The sequence below is a fragment of the Canis aureus genome, chromosome 13 (assembly GCF_053574225.1).
Source record: "Canis aureus isolate CA01 chromosome 13, VMU_Caureus_v.1.0, whole genome shotgun sequence".
NCBI classification, from domain to species: domain Eukaryota; kingdom Metazoa; phylum Chordata; class Mammalia; order Carnivora; family Canidae; genus Canis; species Canis aureus.
Window position 1 is genome coordinate 22,692,392 of NC_135623.1, and position 14,140 is coordinate 22,706,531.

Below are 14,140 nucleotides of genomic sequence, written 5' to 3' on the forward strand. Positions count from 1 at the left end.
GGCGAGCCAATCCTTCTAAAGTCTGGAGTCCCTTACAAATCTTTGTAAGTCAATTCTTTTGCTTTTCTAAATTAAGCAAATAAATAAAAAGCAATGTCAGACCCAAGACATGGCACCTTGTACCAGCCGTGTCAAATAAAGTGTTACAGAGCTCGATGGTCCTCTTTGGATTTGGAGGCCACACATTCCACATTTGGACAGGCTGCTCTGATTCATTCACCAGGTAACCGTTAAGGTCAGAGAGGGGCCTGGCTCAAAAAAGAGGTTCTCCATTAGATCCAGGTTGCAATGTGAGCTGTGTTAGCAATTTGGCCTGATTATCCAACAGACCCAGTGGTCTGGGAAGTATTTTTTTTTTTTTTTTAATTTATGATAGGCACACAGTGAGAGAGAGAGAGAGAGGCAGAGACACAGGCAGAGGGAGAAGCAGGCTCCATGCATCGGGAGCCTGATGTGGGATTCGATCCCAGGTCTCCAGGATCGCGCCCTGGGCCAAAGGCAGGCGCTAAACCACTGTGCCACCCAGGGATCCCTGGGAAGTATTTTGTGCCAAGGATCTTATATGCACCTTCAGGCAACCCCAGTGGGAGACTCACAGCACAGGCACCCAGGATTTTGCAGTAAGGCTGTGATCCTGCCTGCAAATAGGTGGCTACCACTTGGAAAGCAGTTTCTGGTACCACTGGTAGAAACTCAGTGCCTGCCCATGAGACACTAAGTAGGAAACTGGAACTGCCCCACATGAACTGAGGATTGTCCTATCCCCTGAACCATACAGGTGGGGATGCAAGTCGGCATTCCATGCTAAAATGTAAGGAGTATGTAGGGGCTCCTGGGTGGCTCAGTCAGTCAAGTGTCTGCCTTTGGCTCAGGTCATGGTCCCAGGGTCCTGAGATCGAGCCCTCATCAGGCTCCCTGCTCATCATCGGGCTCCCCACTCCTCATCCTTGTTGTCAGGCTCCCAGCTCATGTTGTCATCCTTGTTGTCTTCGTCAGGCTTCCTGCTCTGCTCCACCCACCCCCCACTTGTGCTTGCTCTCTCTTTCTGTCATACAAATAAATAAAATCTTAAAAATAAATAAATAAATAAAATGTAAGGGTTATATAGACCTTTCTTCTTTTCCATTATAAATACTTAGTGCTCTAAGTTTCACCATAATCACTGCTTTAGCTGCATCCTGCAAATTTTGTTACATTTTCATTATCATTCTAATTTCCCTGCAATTGCTTCTTTGATCCATGGATCATTTAGAACTATGTGGCTTACTATATTTCCAAATATTTGAGCGTTTTCAAGGTATCTTATGATCATTGATATCTAATTTAATTCCACTGTGGCCAGAGAACACGTTCTATGTAATTTCAATCCTTTTAAGTTTATTGAGATTTGTATTATGACCCAGCATATGATCCATTGATGAATATAACATGTATAAAAAATATGTGTCCCACAGTTTGGTATAGGGTTCTATAAATACCAATTAGGTCAATATGATTGACAGTATTTTCTTTTTTTATTAAAATATTTTATTTTAATGTCTCTTCATGAGAGACACACACAGAAAGACAGAGAGAGGCAGAGACACAGGCAGAGGGAGAAGCAGGCTCCATGCAGGGAGCCCAATGTGGGACTCGATCCCATGACTCCAGGATCACGCCCTGGGCTGAAGGTGATGCTAAACCGCTGAGCCACCCAGGCGTCCAAACAGTATTTTCAAATAATCTCCTCTTTTGATTTTTTTGGCCTATTGTATCAATTGCTGAGGGGGGTTTAAAATCTCCAACAATGATTGTGGAATCATCTGTTTCTTCCTTTAATTCTGTCCATTTTTGTTCCATATATTTTGAAGCTCTGTTACTAGGCACATACACATTTATAATTGCTATATCTTCCTGGTGAATTGACCCATTTATTTATTTATTTATTTTTATTTTTATTTTTATTTTTTTTTTTATTTATTTATTTATGATAGTCACAGAGAGAGAGAGAGGCAGAGACATAGGCAGAGGGAGAAGCAGGCTTCACGCACCGGGAGCCCGACGTGGGATTCGATCCCGGGCCTCCAGGATCGCGCCCCGGGCCAAAGGCAGGCGCTAAACCACTGCGCCACCCAGGGATCCCAATTGACCCATTTATTATTATGAAATATCTATCTTTATTTCAGGGAATAGTCTTTTTTTATTGAAGTCTAATTTAATTGATATTATAGCCACTCCAGCCTTTGCAAGCTTGCTATTTGCATGGTATATCTTTTTCCTGCCATTTTCTCTCATCTTGTTGGTATATTTACATTTTGCATCTGTTATACATATTTGACTTTTACTCTTTTTCATCCTTTTGGACAATCTCTGCCTCTTGAGACCATAGGTGTTGGATGGGTAGCAAAAAAGAACAAGCTTAAGCCTGGCCTCATCTGTATCCTTTCTTCTTGATGATGAATGCTAGTGGACACTACAGACTTTATAGTGGACCAAATAGTTTGCAGGCTGCATTGGGCACTTCAGTTTGCAAGGTCACCTGGTTGTCCCATGGACAAGCATTCCGTCTTTACCAGGGCCCCGTAGTAAGATAAAACTGTTTCTCAAAGGGAGATCAGTTGCTTGCCAAACAGGGCATGACTTTCTTCATAAATCCCAGGGGCTTCTTCTGCAATGTTCCTCCTGGCTTGCTATAGACCCTATCAGCATGGGGCATCAACGTGATTGGATCTGGTGGGTCATGGAGACCAAGTGGCCTATTTACATTGCAGCCTAGACCAACTGGACAGTTTTCCTTTGCTCTGGATTCCTCTCAAAGCTGACAGCCTTTCAGGTCACTCAGTAAATGAATGGGGTGCAAGACACCCAAATATGATGTATGCTCCTCAAAAATCCAAGAAGAACACCAAGTACCATATTTCAACTAATCTAAGTCACCATCAACTGAAGAGTGCACCTTCATTTATATTCCACTATGAAGATTTTTTTAAAGGTACTATCAGTTAAGCCACAATATACCATTAATTGTAAGATGAATTCTCATGTTAGAGATGTTAAAATGTGAGGAAACAAACGTTGTGAATGTACTAAATGCCACTGAATTGTTCACGTTAAAATGGTTAATTTTATGTTATGTGTATTTTACTTTATTTTTTTTACGTGAACCAATGAAATAGAGTTTTCTGTCCCTTTCATATGGTAGGAGGGCGTAAGGTGAAGCAACCTGTACTTAAGAGGGGACACTGTGACACTCACTACAACACTGGACCTCCAGAAACACTCCTGAAGTGTGTTTTCATGGGTTTTACTTGATTTCATTGAATCTCAGATGCTGTGATCCTGGCACATTCTTTTTTTTTTTCTTTTTTAAATTTTTAAATTTTTTAAGATTTATTTATTTATTTGTGATAGACATAGAGAGAGAGAGAGAGGCAGAGACACAGGAGGAAGGAGAAGCAGGCTCCATGCCAGGAGCCCGACTCAGGACTCAATCCCGGGACTTCAGGAACATGCCCTGGGCCAAAGGTAGGCTCCAAACCACTGAGCCACCCAGGGATCCCCCCCGCCACCGCCGCCTGTTTTTTTTTTCTTTTTAAAACATATTTATTTATTTTAGAGAGAGGGAGAGCATGGGGGGAGGGGCAGTGGGAGAGGGAGACTCTCAAGCAGTCTCCATGCTGAGTGTGGAGCCTGATGCCAGGCTCATTCTCACCACCCTGAGATCACAACGTGAGCCGAAACCAAGAGACGGCCACTTAACCCACTGTGCCACCCAGGCGTGTCCTCGCCCTCAGCACATTCTTGATTGACCGGAAGGTGTCAACAGGCTTTCACAGAACTATGTCACTATTTCCTCCTGTTGACCAGGATTGTCAGGAGTCACTCATTAACCTCAGCAGAGGAAGAAAGAGGAACTTCTGTCAGCAAGGAGGCTCAAGGAGGTAAAATTTGGGATGCTGCAAGTCATCCAAATGCTTTTTTTAAAAATAAATTTATTTTTTATTGGTGTTCAATTTGTCAACATACAGAATAACACCCAATGCTCATCCCGTCAAGTGCCCCCCTCAGTGCCCGTCACCCATTCACCCCCTCCCCCCACCCTCCTCCCCTTCCACCACCCCTAGTTCGTTTCCCAGAGTTAGGAGTCTTTATGTTCTGTCTCCCTTTAGGATATTTCCCACTTATGTTTTCTCCTTTCCCCAAATGCTTTATTTTCTGATCAGTGCTTCAACATTCACATAAGAGACCTGGCAAGGCTCTCATTTTTACCTGATATTGTACTACAACAATTCTCAGTATCACACTTTAGATCTAATTTTCAATTATTATCAGCCCCATGACTACAAGAGAGAAATCATTTTTATTATAGACATAAAAAGTCAATGGATTAGGACTTGTCTTGAGCCAAAATTTCAGGAGCTCAACATTCTTTTTCTTTACTCTGTCTAGAAAAAAACCCCTCTTCACCGAAGTTCCCAAAGCCTCCAGTCCTCATGCTGCTCCGTAGCAGAGGCCATTTTAGTTCCCCAAAGCTTTGCCTTCAGTGCAACTTTCATTCAGATGATAATCAATTGTGATTGTGGGTGTAAATTAGTGGCAGGCCCAGGGCTGCCTTTGATGTTAGTTGGGTTTTCACTGCCCAAAAATAAATACCAAATTCATGACTGTCTTTATTAGTTAAAGCCATAATTTTTAGTTATGTTTTCTAATAAAAACAAGCAGCCGAAATTGTTCCAAGAAGAATTAGGAGACCAAATAGAGCAATAACCATAGAAAAACTAAAAATATTGTTACTGAGCTTCAATTTTAAAAAGTAACAGACTTTGGGGCAGCCCGGGGGGCTCAGTGGTTTAGCGCTGCCTTCAGCCCAGGGCCTGATCCTGGAGACCCGGGATCAAGTCCCATGTTGGGTTCCCTGCATGGAGCCTGCTTCTCCCTCTGCCTGTGTCTTTGCCTCTCTCTCTGTATCTCTCATGAATAAATAAATAAATAAATAAATAAATAAAATCTTTATTTAAAAAAAAGGTAACAGACTGAAGATTATAAATAGATAAGTTCTAGTTGACCTTCAAGGAACAGAATATTTCTCATTTATTCAAGTTGACTTTACAGCATATAAGAAATTGACATTTTCCTCAATTCAAATTGAGACTAGCACCATATCAGAGTCTAAGAGAGGAATGCTTTGAAGAGAACATAATTCTCATCTTATATAAACAATTTAAGGAAATCAGAAAAGGCTGAACATTTTGCTCACCAGTCAGGATGTATGGTGGGGCAGAGCTGGAGAGTGGGACAGTCAAGCTACTCCAGAGGTTGGAAAAACCATGCCAGGCAAAGAACTTGCATCAAGACCAGGACTGAAATACATTCATGTGAGTGATTTAGCTCAAGAGGTCTGAACACCGGATGTCATGGAGTCTGGTGAGAAGGCTTCTCCCAAGAGGATGCCAAAAGATGCACAGATGATGGCTGAAATCCTGAAGGATATGGAGATACAGAATGCGAGGCATGAGTTGTAAATCAGGTGTTGGAGTTTGCCTTACAAATTATGACCACCATCCTAAATGATGCAAAAATTCATGCAAAGCCATGCTACGATAGCTATTGTTGGTGCAGATCATGTGCGCTGGCCACCCAGTGTTGCTCTGACCAGTCTTTTACTTCTCTTCCTTAGAGAGAGTTTTTATTAGATATTTCCAGGCAGGGATCCCTGGGTAGCGTAGCGGTTTAGCGCCTGCCTTTGGCCCAGGGCGCAATCCTGGAGACCCAGAATTGAATCCCACGTCGGGCTCCTGGTGCATGGAGCCTGCTTTTCCCTCTGCCTGTGTCTCTGCCTCTCTCTCTCTCACTGTGTGCCTATCATAAGTAAATAAAAATTAAAAAAAAAATAGATATTTCCAGGCAAAGTAATCAACCCTCTTTTCCATTGATCAAGCCATATTCAGGCCCTAGAGTGCCACTTGATTGACATTGTTTAACTGCTCCAAATTACACACTCAAGCCTCTACCAAAAAAAGCAACTACTTCTGCAAGAAGAAAAACAGTTCCATGACTGAATGTTGGTTCAGTTGCTAGCGGGCCAAGTACTCCCACTATGGGCACACAATCCCCACAAACCATGTCTGTTTCGGCTAAGACAGGGACTCCAACATCCCTCACAAGGCAAAGGATTGCAGTACAGATACCCATTTCAAAGTTCTCAGCTGTGAAAGCATCAATTCCTGCCATATCAGCAGTTCAGAATGTTCTGATTAATCCATCACCAGTAACGTTTTCATTGCAAAATACTACCAATGACTCATCAAAGGCATTAAAACAAAATGTGAAGATGGTAATAACAGTGATGACAATGGCCACTATCATTTATAGTCCAACCTTGATGCATGTAACATGTATACTTGGTCTTGAGACCATTGTACTGAAATTCAACATGCATATTGGATGTTTTACAGTTGTTTTAGAAAACTTAAATACTATTTATTGAGTAAATATAGTTACCATACTTTTCAGTTGAAATATAAGATTTTCTTTATAACTAATCATTTTTTATCAGCCTTTAAATGTAAAAAATGAAATTGTCATTCATCAAAAAAAAGAAAAGATTTTTTAAAAGAAAGAGAAGAGGAGATAGAAAACTATCTAACACATTTTACTAACTAGTATGTCCTGAAAAACAAAGCTAGAGAAGGACAAGATAAAAAATATATCCATGATCCCACATAAGAACAGTGAAGCAAAATCTTAAATAAAATGTAACAAACTAAATTCAGCTGTGTAAAAAGAATAAGTAAATAAATAGATAAATAAATAAATAAATTTAGCAGTGTTTTAAAAGAACAATTCATCAAATCCAAAGAGGATTTATCCCAGAATTGCTAAGATAGCTCAGGATTAGAAATATATCAATTTAGCGATGCCTGCGTGGCTCAGTCAGTTAAGCCTCTGACTTTTGATTTTGGCTCAGGTCATGATCTCAGGATCATGAGATTGAGCCTGGCCTCGGGCTCTGTGCTGGTTGGTCATGGAGCCTGCTTAAGATTCTCTCTCTCTCCCTCTGCACCTCCCCCTGTCTGCTGCTGCATGCACTCAGGCTCTCTCTCAAAAAATTATTTTAAAAAAATAATATGTAATCAATTTAAATTATATTAATAATTTTAAATGTTTAAATATGATGGTTTTAATAAATTCAATACCCCTTAGTGATCTAAAGGAAAAAAGTCTCCTAGCAAACTAGGAAAAGAATAGCCTTAATTTGATACATTATTTATTTCTAATGAAACAATGATAAAAACCTACAGCAAATGGGGCACCTGGATGGCACAGTTGGTTAAGCATCTGCCTCTTGGTTTTGGCTCAGGTCATGATCTCAGGGTCATGAGATCAAGCCCCCTGTCTAGCTCTGCACTCAGCATAGAGTCTGCTTGGGATGCCCCTCTCTCTCACTTGCCTGCTTTTTCTCTTTCTCTTTCTCTCTGTCTCTCTAAAAATAGATAAAATCTTTAAAAACAACAACTACTCCACAGCAAATGCCACACTTACTGGTGAAACAATAGATACATTCCAACTGAAGTCAAGAATAGGACAAGAATGACCTTTATCACCATTACTATTCAAAATGGTGTCAGATGTTCTAATTGAAGAAAGGAAGAAAAGCAATAAGAGGTATAAACATTAGAAAAGAAAGAGGCAAATTGTGATTATTTGCAGATAACACTATCGCTTACATAGAAAAACCTAAAAAAATCAACTGACAAATTATTAAAACGAATAAGAGAATTTACCAAGGTAACTACATACAAGATCAAAGTGCAAAAATCAATAGCTTTCCTATATACCAGCAATAACCAATTAGAAAATGTAATAGCAAATAAAATTACATTCAGAATTGCAACAAAATCTGTTAACCACCTAAGAATAAACCTAAAAAATAGAATTTATCTCAGGCCAATAAAGGGAGTACAAAATTAGAAAATCCATCAACCCAATTAATGACATTAATAAAATCAAATTCAAAGTTATACAATTACATAGCAGCTGAGGAAATTCAAGAACCATTTCTGGAAAAAACACCAAGTAAAACAAAAGACACAGGACATTCCCTAACTATGATAAATAGTTAGTCAATTTTCCTTTTCCAAGAAACAAAGAGCAAACATCATATTAAGTGGCTAAATGCACTGCCATTAAAGTCAGGAACAGGAAGGCAGCAATTATCACTGCCCCTCAAAATTTGTTTCGTGTAAAAGTGAAACAGAATTTGAAAATGGGAGTAACAGAAGAGCCTAGGTGGCTCAGTCAGTTGAGCATCCAACCGACTGGAGGGTTCAGGTCATGATCTCATTGGTTTGGGGATCAAGCCCTGTGATGAGCTTCATGCTCAGTGGGGAGTCTGCTTGAGATTCTCTCCCTCTGCCCCTCCCCCCACACACGTATCCTCTCTCTCAAATAAATAAATATATCTAAAAAAGAAAGAACAAAAGAAAGAAAAGAGAAAGAAACAAAGAAACAAAGAAACAAAGAAAGAAAAAAAAAAGAAGAAAGAAAGAAAGAAAGAAAGAAAGAAAGAAAGAAAGAAAGAAAGAAAGAAAGAAAGAAAATGGGAGAAACAACCTAACCAGATCTCATTCCAGAGTCTGACAAAATATACAGGGGAATGCCCCCTCTGTAAACAAGACTACTTTGGTTTCATATTATACAAATAGGATGTTAAGTTGAAATCACACTCAGATATAGATACTGATAAAAAGAGTCTTACTTTCTTTTTTTATTTTTATTTTTTAATTTTTTTTATTTTTTTACTTTTTAAAAAGATTTTATATTTGAGAGAGAGAGTGAGCATGTGAGCAAGGAGAGGGGCAGAGGAGCAGGGAGCCTGACACAGGGCTTGATTCCAAAACCCTGGGATTATGACCTGAGCTGAAGGCAGACACTTAACCAATTGAGCCACCCAGGTGCCCCCAAAGGGTCTTATTTTCTTTTCTTTTCTTTTTTTTTTTTTTTTTAACCTATCAAAGCCATTGCCAAGTACTATCCAGATTTTATTCAGACTGTCCCTATCCTCTGCTTGAAGGAGAGATTTAAGACCCAGAGCTGGTTTTGGCAATGGGGAAATGGGGGCAATGAACTAATGGGGGCTGGTGGCACAAAGGAGGGTCTGAGTGAGGGACAGCCACACCCTAAGGGCACAAATGCTGTCATACCAATGGCTCTGGCACCTTTCACTACTCTCCTCATGCTCAGAAGTGTTGGAATCTTTTGATATCCTATCTCAACTTTACCTTGTTTTAGATACTGAAAAGTCTAGGTTTATTTCTTTTTAAAAAAATTTTAGACAAGACAGAGAGAGTGGGGTGGAGGAGGCAGAGGGAGAGAGAGAGAGAGAGAATCTTAAACAGGTTCCAGGCTGAGCACAGAGCCCAATGCAGGACTCTACCTCACAACCTTGAGATCATGACCTGAGCTGAAATCAAGAGTCAGACAACTGACTGAGCCACTGTGCCCCAATTCCTTTTTTTCAAAGAAGAAGAAAGGAAACCCCATCCAGATGAGTTCTAAAGAAAGTTGTGGTTTAGCTTTCTCTAAGAAAGAGCAAACACAGGTTATTTTAGAGCAAATGAGCAGAGTAAGTTGGAGGTGGGATGAGGGACTGTTTTGAGTCTCTGCCTCTCTTCTCATAAAAACAGTACTATTAAGGTCCTTGAGAAGCATACTCTGGAACAGAGATATTATATCTCCTATATCGTACTCTTGGTACCAATATCTGTAGAGGGAAAAGGGAAAAGCTGGTTTGGGCTTTTCTATTATTAACATTATTGTACTAGTCTGAGGGAGACGTTGGACTATGATAAAATCCCAGCAAGTCCTCAGCTGGCACGTGAGGTGCTCTGAAGGAGAGATGACCCTTCAGAGTTGTCTCTAGATGGAGTGAGGAGACCAGGCCTTTGTTTTCCCATTCCAACCAGTCATCAGATGTGGGCTATCCTGGGGAGGGGATTGACCTTGAGTGAGGCCAGAAGACTAAATTACTTATAAATTTTAAAAATCAGGTTTTTTAAAAAAGATTTTATTCATTCATGAGAGACATAGAGAGAGAGGCAGAGACACAGGCAGAGGGAGAAGCAGGCTCCATGCAGGGAGCCCAACACGGGACTCGATCCCGGGTCTCCAGGATCAGGCCCTGGGCTAAAGGCAGCGCTAAACCGCTGAGCCACCCAGGAATCCCAGGATATCAGTTTTGCATCAATGTTTTCATCAAAACACTTCATACCAGAAGATAATAAAGTAATAACCTTAAAATACTCAAGAAAATATGGACCAAACATTTTATATCCAGCTAACATGACCAGAAAGTATAATGCCATAGACAAGTGTTATGAACATGTGAAAACTCAGCAAATGTTCCCATGAGATCAATCCTGAGGAGTCTACTAGAGAATGGACTTCAACCAAAAAAAGAGAGAGAGAGAGAGAGAGCATGGACTTCATAAAACCGTGAAATAATTAGAAAAGCTTCAACACAGGGTTGGCAGTAAACACTGAATGTATTTAGTTGTAGAACTAAAAGCAAATGTCGAGAGTAAGGATGATAGAACGGCATGTAGTTGTTATGTGCTCTGATGACGTATGTAAAGTGCAATATCAAAAATGGGGGAAAGGGGGCACCTGGGTGGCTCAGTGGTTGAGTGACTGCCTTTGGCTCAGGGCATGATCCCAGGGTCCTGGGATGGAGTCCTGAATCAGGCTCCCCACAGGAAGTCTGCTTTTCCCTCTGCCTGTGTCTCTGCCTCTCTCTGTGTGTCTCTCATGAAAAAATAAATAAAATCCTTTCCAAAAATGGGGGAAAGGGAGAATATATGAAAAATGGGGTAAACTCACCAATTGCCTTATAGTTATTAAGAGTGAATAATAACGTATCATTTTAACTAGATGTCAGGCAGAGGGAGCAGAATGTGAAAAACGTGTTGCTTATTAACTTTAATATTGCTCAAAGTAGAAGACCAGTGTACTATTATCTAAAAAAAGAAGGACATAGTATTTTGCAAAGGTATTATTATGAAAATGTACAGGACAAAATGTAGAACTCCCTAAATGCCAAAAGAAATATTTTTTGAAGCTCAAGAGAGAGAGAAAGAGAGAAAACAGGTGACAATATAGTGAAATATTTTAAATTAAAAAAGATGTCAGTCTTTATCAATAATATAAATGAGGCAAACTCACATATTGAATGAAAGTATTTTCAAATCATCAAATCATCAAACAAAGCAAAGTCTAACCCTGTTCCATAGAAGACACCTGAAAACAAAGATACTGAGACTGTTTAAAAATAAAAGAATCGACAGGCAAATATATACCAGGCAAAATATAAAACACAGAAAATGCAAGGGTCAAGTTAGAATTCTGACCTCCACCTATCTATCAAGTTAGAATTCTGACCAAGAAGCATTAAAAAGAAAAAGAAGGGCTTTTATAATGCTACTGGCTGAATTTAACAATGGACACATATATCTGTTTCACAACCCAGCAAAAGACAAAACTACAGGAGATGCAGATGAACTAGAAACATATCAATAAGAGGAAAGTTTAACACATTACTCTCAGTTGAAGACAAGTCAAGTGGACGAAGAAATGAATAAGGATTTAGGAAACCTAATCCAGTGCCACCAAAAATGTGGTTAGAGACAGCTTCAAGTTCATGAACAGTGGTTACCAGATGCAGTGAGATAGGAAGCTTGCTCCAGAATATAAATCAACACACCACTTCCTTCATAAAGTCTTGCCACCAAAGCAGGGGGATCAGCTGAACTGTTATGTGCTTACGGTGACACAGTAGACTGGCCACTTTGAGCCGCGCTGACCTAATGACATAATCAATCAATACATACCAAATTATGAATCCCAATATTAGGGAATATGCCTCATTTTGAAGTGCACTTGGAATGTTCATATGGATGTGTCAGGCCATAAAGAAAAACTGCAATAAAATGCAAATAACACAACAGTGCTGTCTGACTACAATGCTAGAAACTGATAGAGCTGATAATCAAGTTTCTTCCACTCGAATTTTTTTTTTAATTTTTATTTATGATAGTCACACAGAGAGAGAGAAAGAGAGGCAGAGACACAGGCAGAGGGAGAAGCAGGCTCCATGCACCGGGAGCCCGACGTGGGATTCGATCCCGGGTCTCCAGGATCGCGCCCTGGGCCAAAGACAGGCGCTAAACCGCTGCGCCACCCAGGGATCCTCCACTCGAATTTTTTAATGCACATACTTTTAAGTACTTCCTGCAAAAAAAGGGAAAATGAAAAAGTAGAACTCTTGGAAATACTACTACTAATAATGAAATCATCACATCTGAATAAGCAATCTACAGTAAAAATCATCAGAGGGAAATTCATACACTAGATATCTATATCAATGAAATGAAGGTAAACAAATGAAATATTTGATTGAAAAAATCAAAGGAGGGCAGCCTCGGTAGCCCAGCGGTTTAGCGCTGCCTTAACCCCGGGGCATGATTCTGGAGACCCGGAATCGAGTCCCATTGGGCTTCCCTGCGTGGAGCCTGCTTCTCCCTCTGCCTGTGACTTTGCATCTCTCTCTCTCTGTGCCTCTCATGAATAAATAAAATGAAATCTTTAAAAAAAAAAAAAAGAAAGAAAAAGATCAAAGGAAAGCATAAGGAAGGAATTATTAAGATAAGAGTGAAAAATTAGTGAATTAAAAAAACAAACAGGGTAAAAGTAGTACATACATAAGAAGGCTTATTATTTGAAAACACTAATAATATACACAAACTATTAGATAACTTTTTCTTTAAGAGAGAAAGTACAAATATACAAGCTAAATGATAAGGGATAGTGGCCACCAAAACATAGCTTACTAAGTTGTATAATTTTATGTAAATGAAGATGAAAGTCTCAGTGAAATGGATAACTTTCTAGGTAAATATAATTTACCAAAATTGAACCCAGTAGAGACATAGTCTCATATGTAGAACTACAAATTTGTAAAACAGAAACCCAACAAAAAGTTATCAGACCAAGGCACCTGGGTGGCTCAGTTGGTTAAGCATCTATCTGCCTTCCACTCAGGTCATGATCCCAGAGTCCTTGCTCAGTGTGGAGTCTGCTTCTCCCTCTTCCCCTCACTCTGTTCATGCTTTCTCTATCTTTTTTTTTTTAAGATTTTATTTATTTATTCATGAGAGATACAGAGAGAGAGAGAGAGAGAGAGAGGCAGAGGGAGAAGCAGGCTCCATGTAGGGAGCCTGACATGGGACTTGATCCCAGGTCTCCAGGGTCAGGCCCTGGGCTGAAGGCGGCGCTAAACCGCTGATCCACTGGGCTGCCCTGCTTTCTCTATCTTGTCTTTCTCTCTCTCCCTCAAATAAAGAAATAAATAATCTTAAAAAAAGAAAGTATCAGATCAACATGACTTCACAGAGGATTTATACTAAATCTTTAAAGCAAAGATCATCTGAATGTTACTTCAACAATTCTAGAGCATAGAAGGTGAAGAAATACTTCCAATTTATTTTTTGTGAAACAAAGTATAACATTGATAGTAAATCAATAAAAAGGGTAAAACATTAGCAAACATAACTCAGCACATTTAAATAAATACATAAGTAGGGTTTATTTCAGGAATACAAAGATCATTTAACATCAGGAAATCTGTTAACATAATGTATCAAATTTATACATGTAATGAGAAAATGAACTGATCAACTCCACAGACCCTGAAAAGGCATTTGACAAATCCAAAGCCCATACATGTTAAAGACTCAATGAAACAGAAATTGAGGGATACTTCCATTATATATCTTGATTCCAAATTTGGCATCAATATTAATGGCATCAAATTAATTAAACACTAGAGTCTTCCTTGTTTGTGATCTAATAAAAAATAAATTTGGTATTTTTCCCAGGTTCCTGGTACAGAGCTTCAAAAACCCTTGAAATTTCCTGAATGATAGGAATGTCTTGTTATTCATGAATCTCTTGATAGTTGAGTTTATAAACTCAATACTTTATAAGATCAGTACTTGAGTTTATGAGGATAAGATGATTCGTGGTAATGATTGATGGGGGGGATGGGTTTGATAGCTTCAGAATGGGGGCTAGGGCCAGAGGAACCAACCATGTGATTAGAGGGTTG

At 39.5% G+C, this 14,140-nt stretch overlaps 1 protein-coding gene across 1 annotated transcript in view; it reads right to left on the reverse strand.

Annotated features, from left to right (window-relative positions):
* The window catches only part of DMAP1 (DNA methyltransferase 1 associated protein 1), a 47,028-nt gene that overhangs the window by 13,732 nt on the left and 19,156 nt on the right, over window positions 1–14,140 (reverse strand). The window contains exon 4 of the mRNA XM_077845276.1: window positions 5,237–5,459. The gene's annotated coding sequence lies outside the window, so the exon portion shown is untranslated. The remainder of the gene's footprint in view (window positions 1–5,236; window positions 5,460–14,140) is intronic.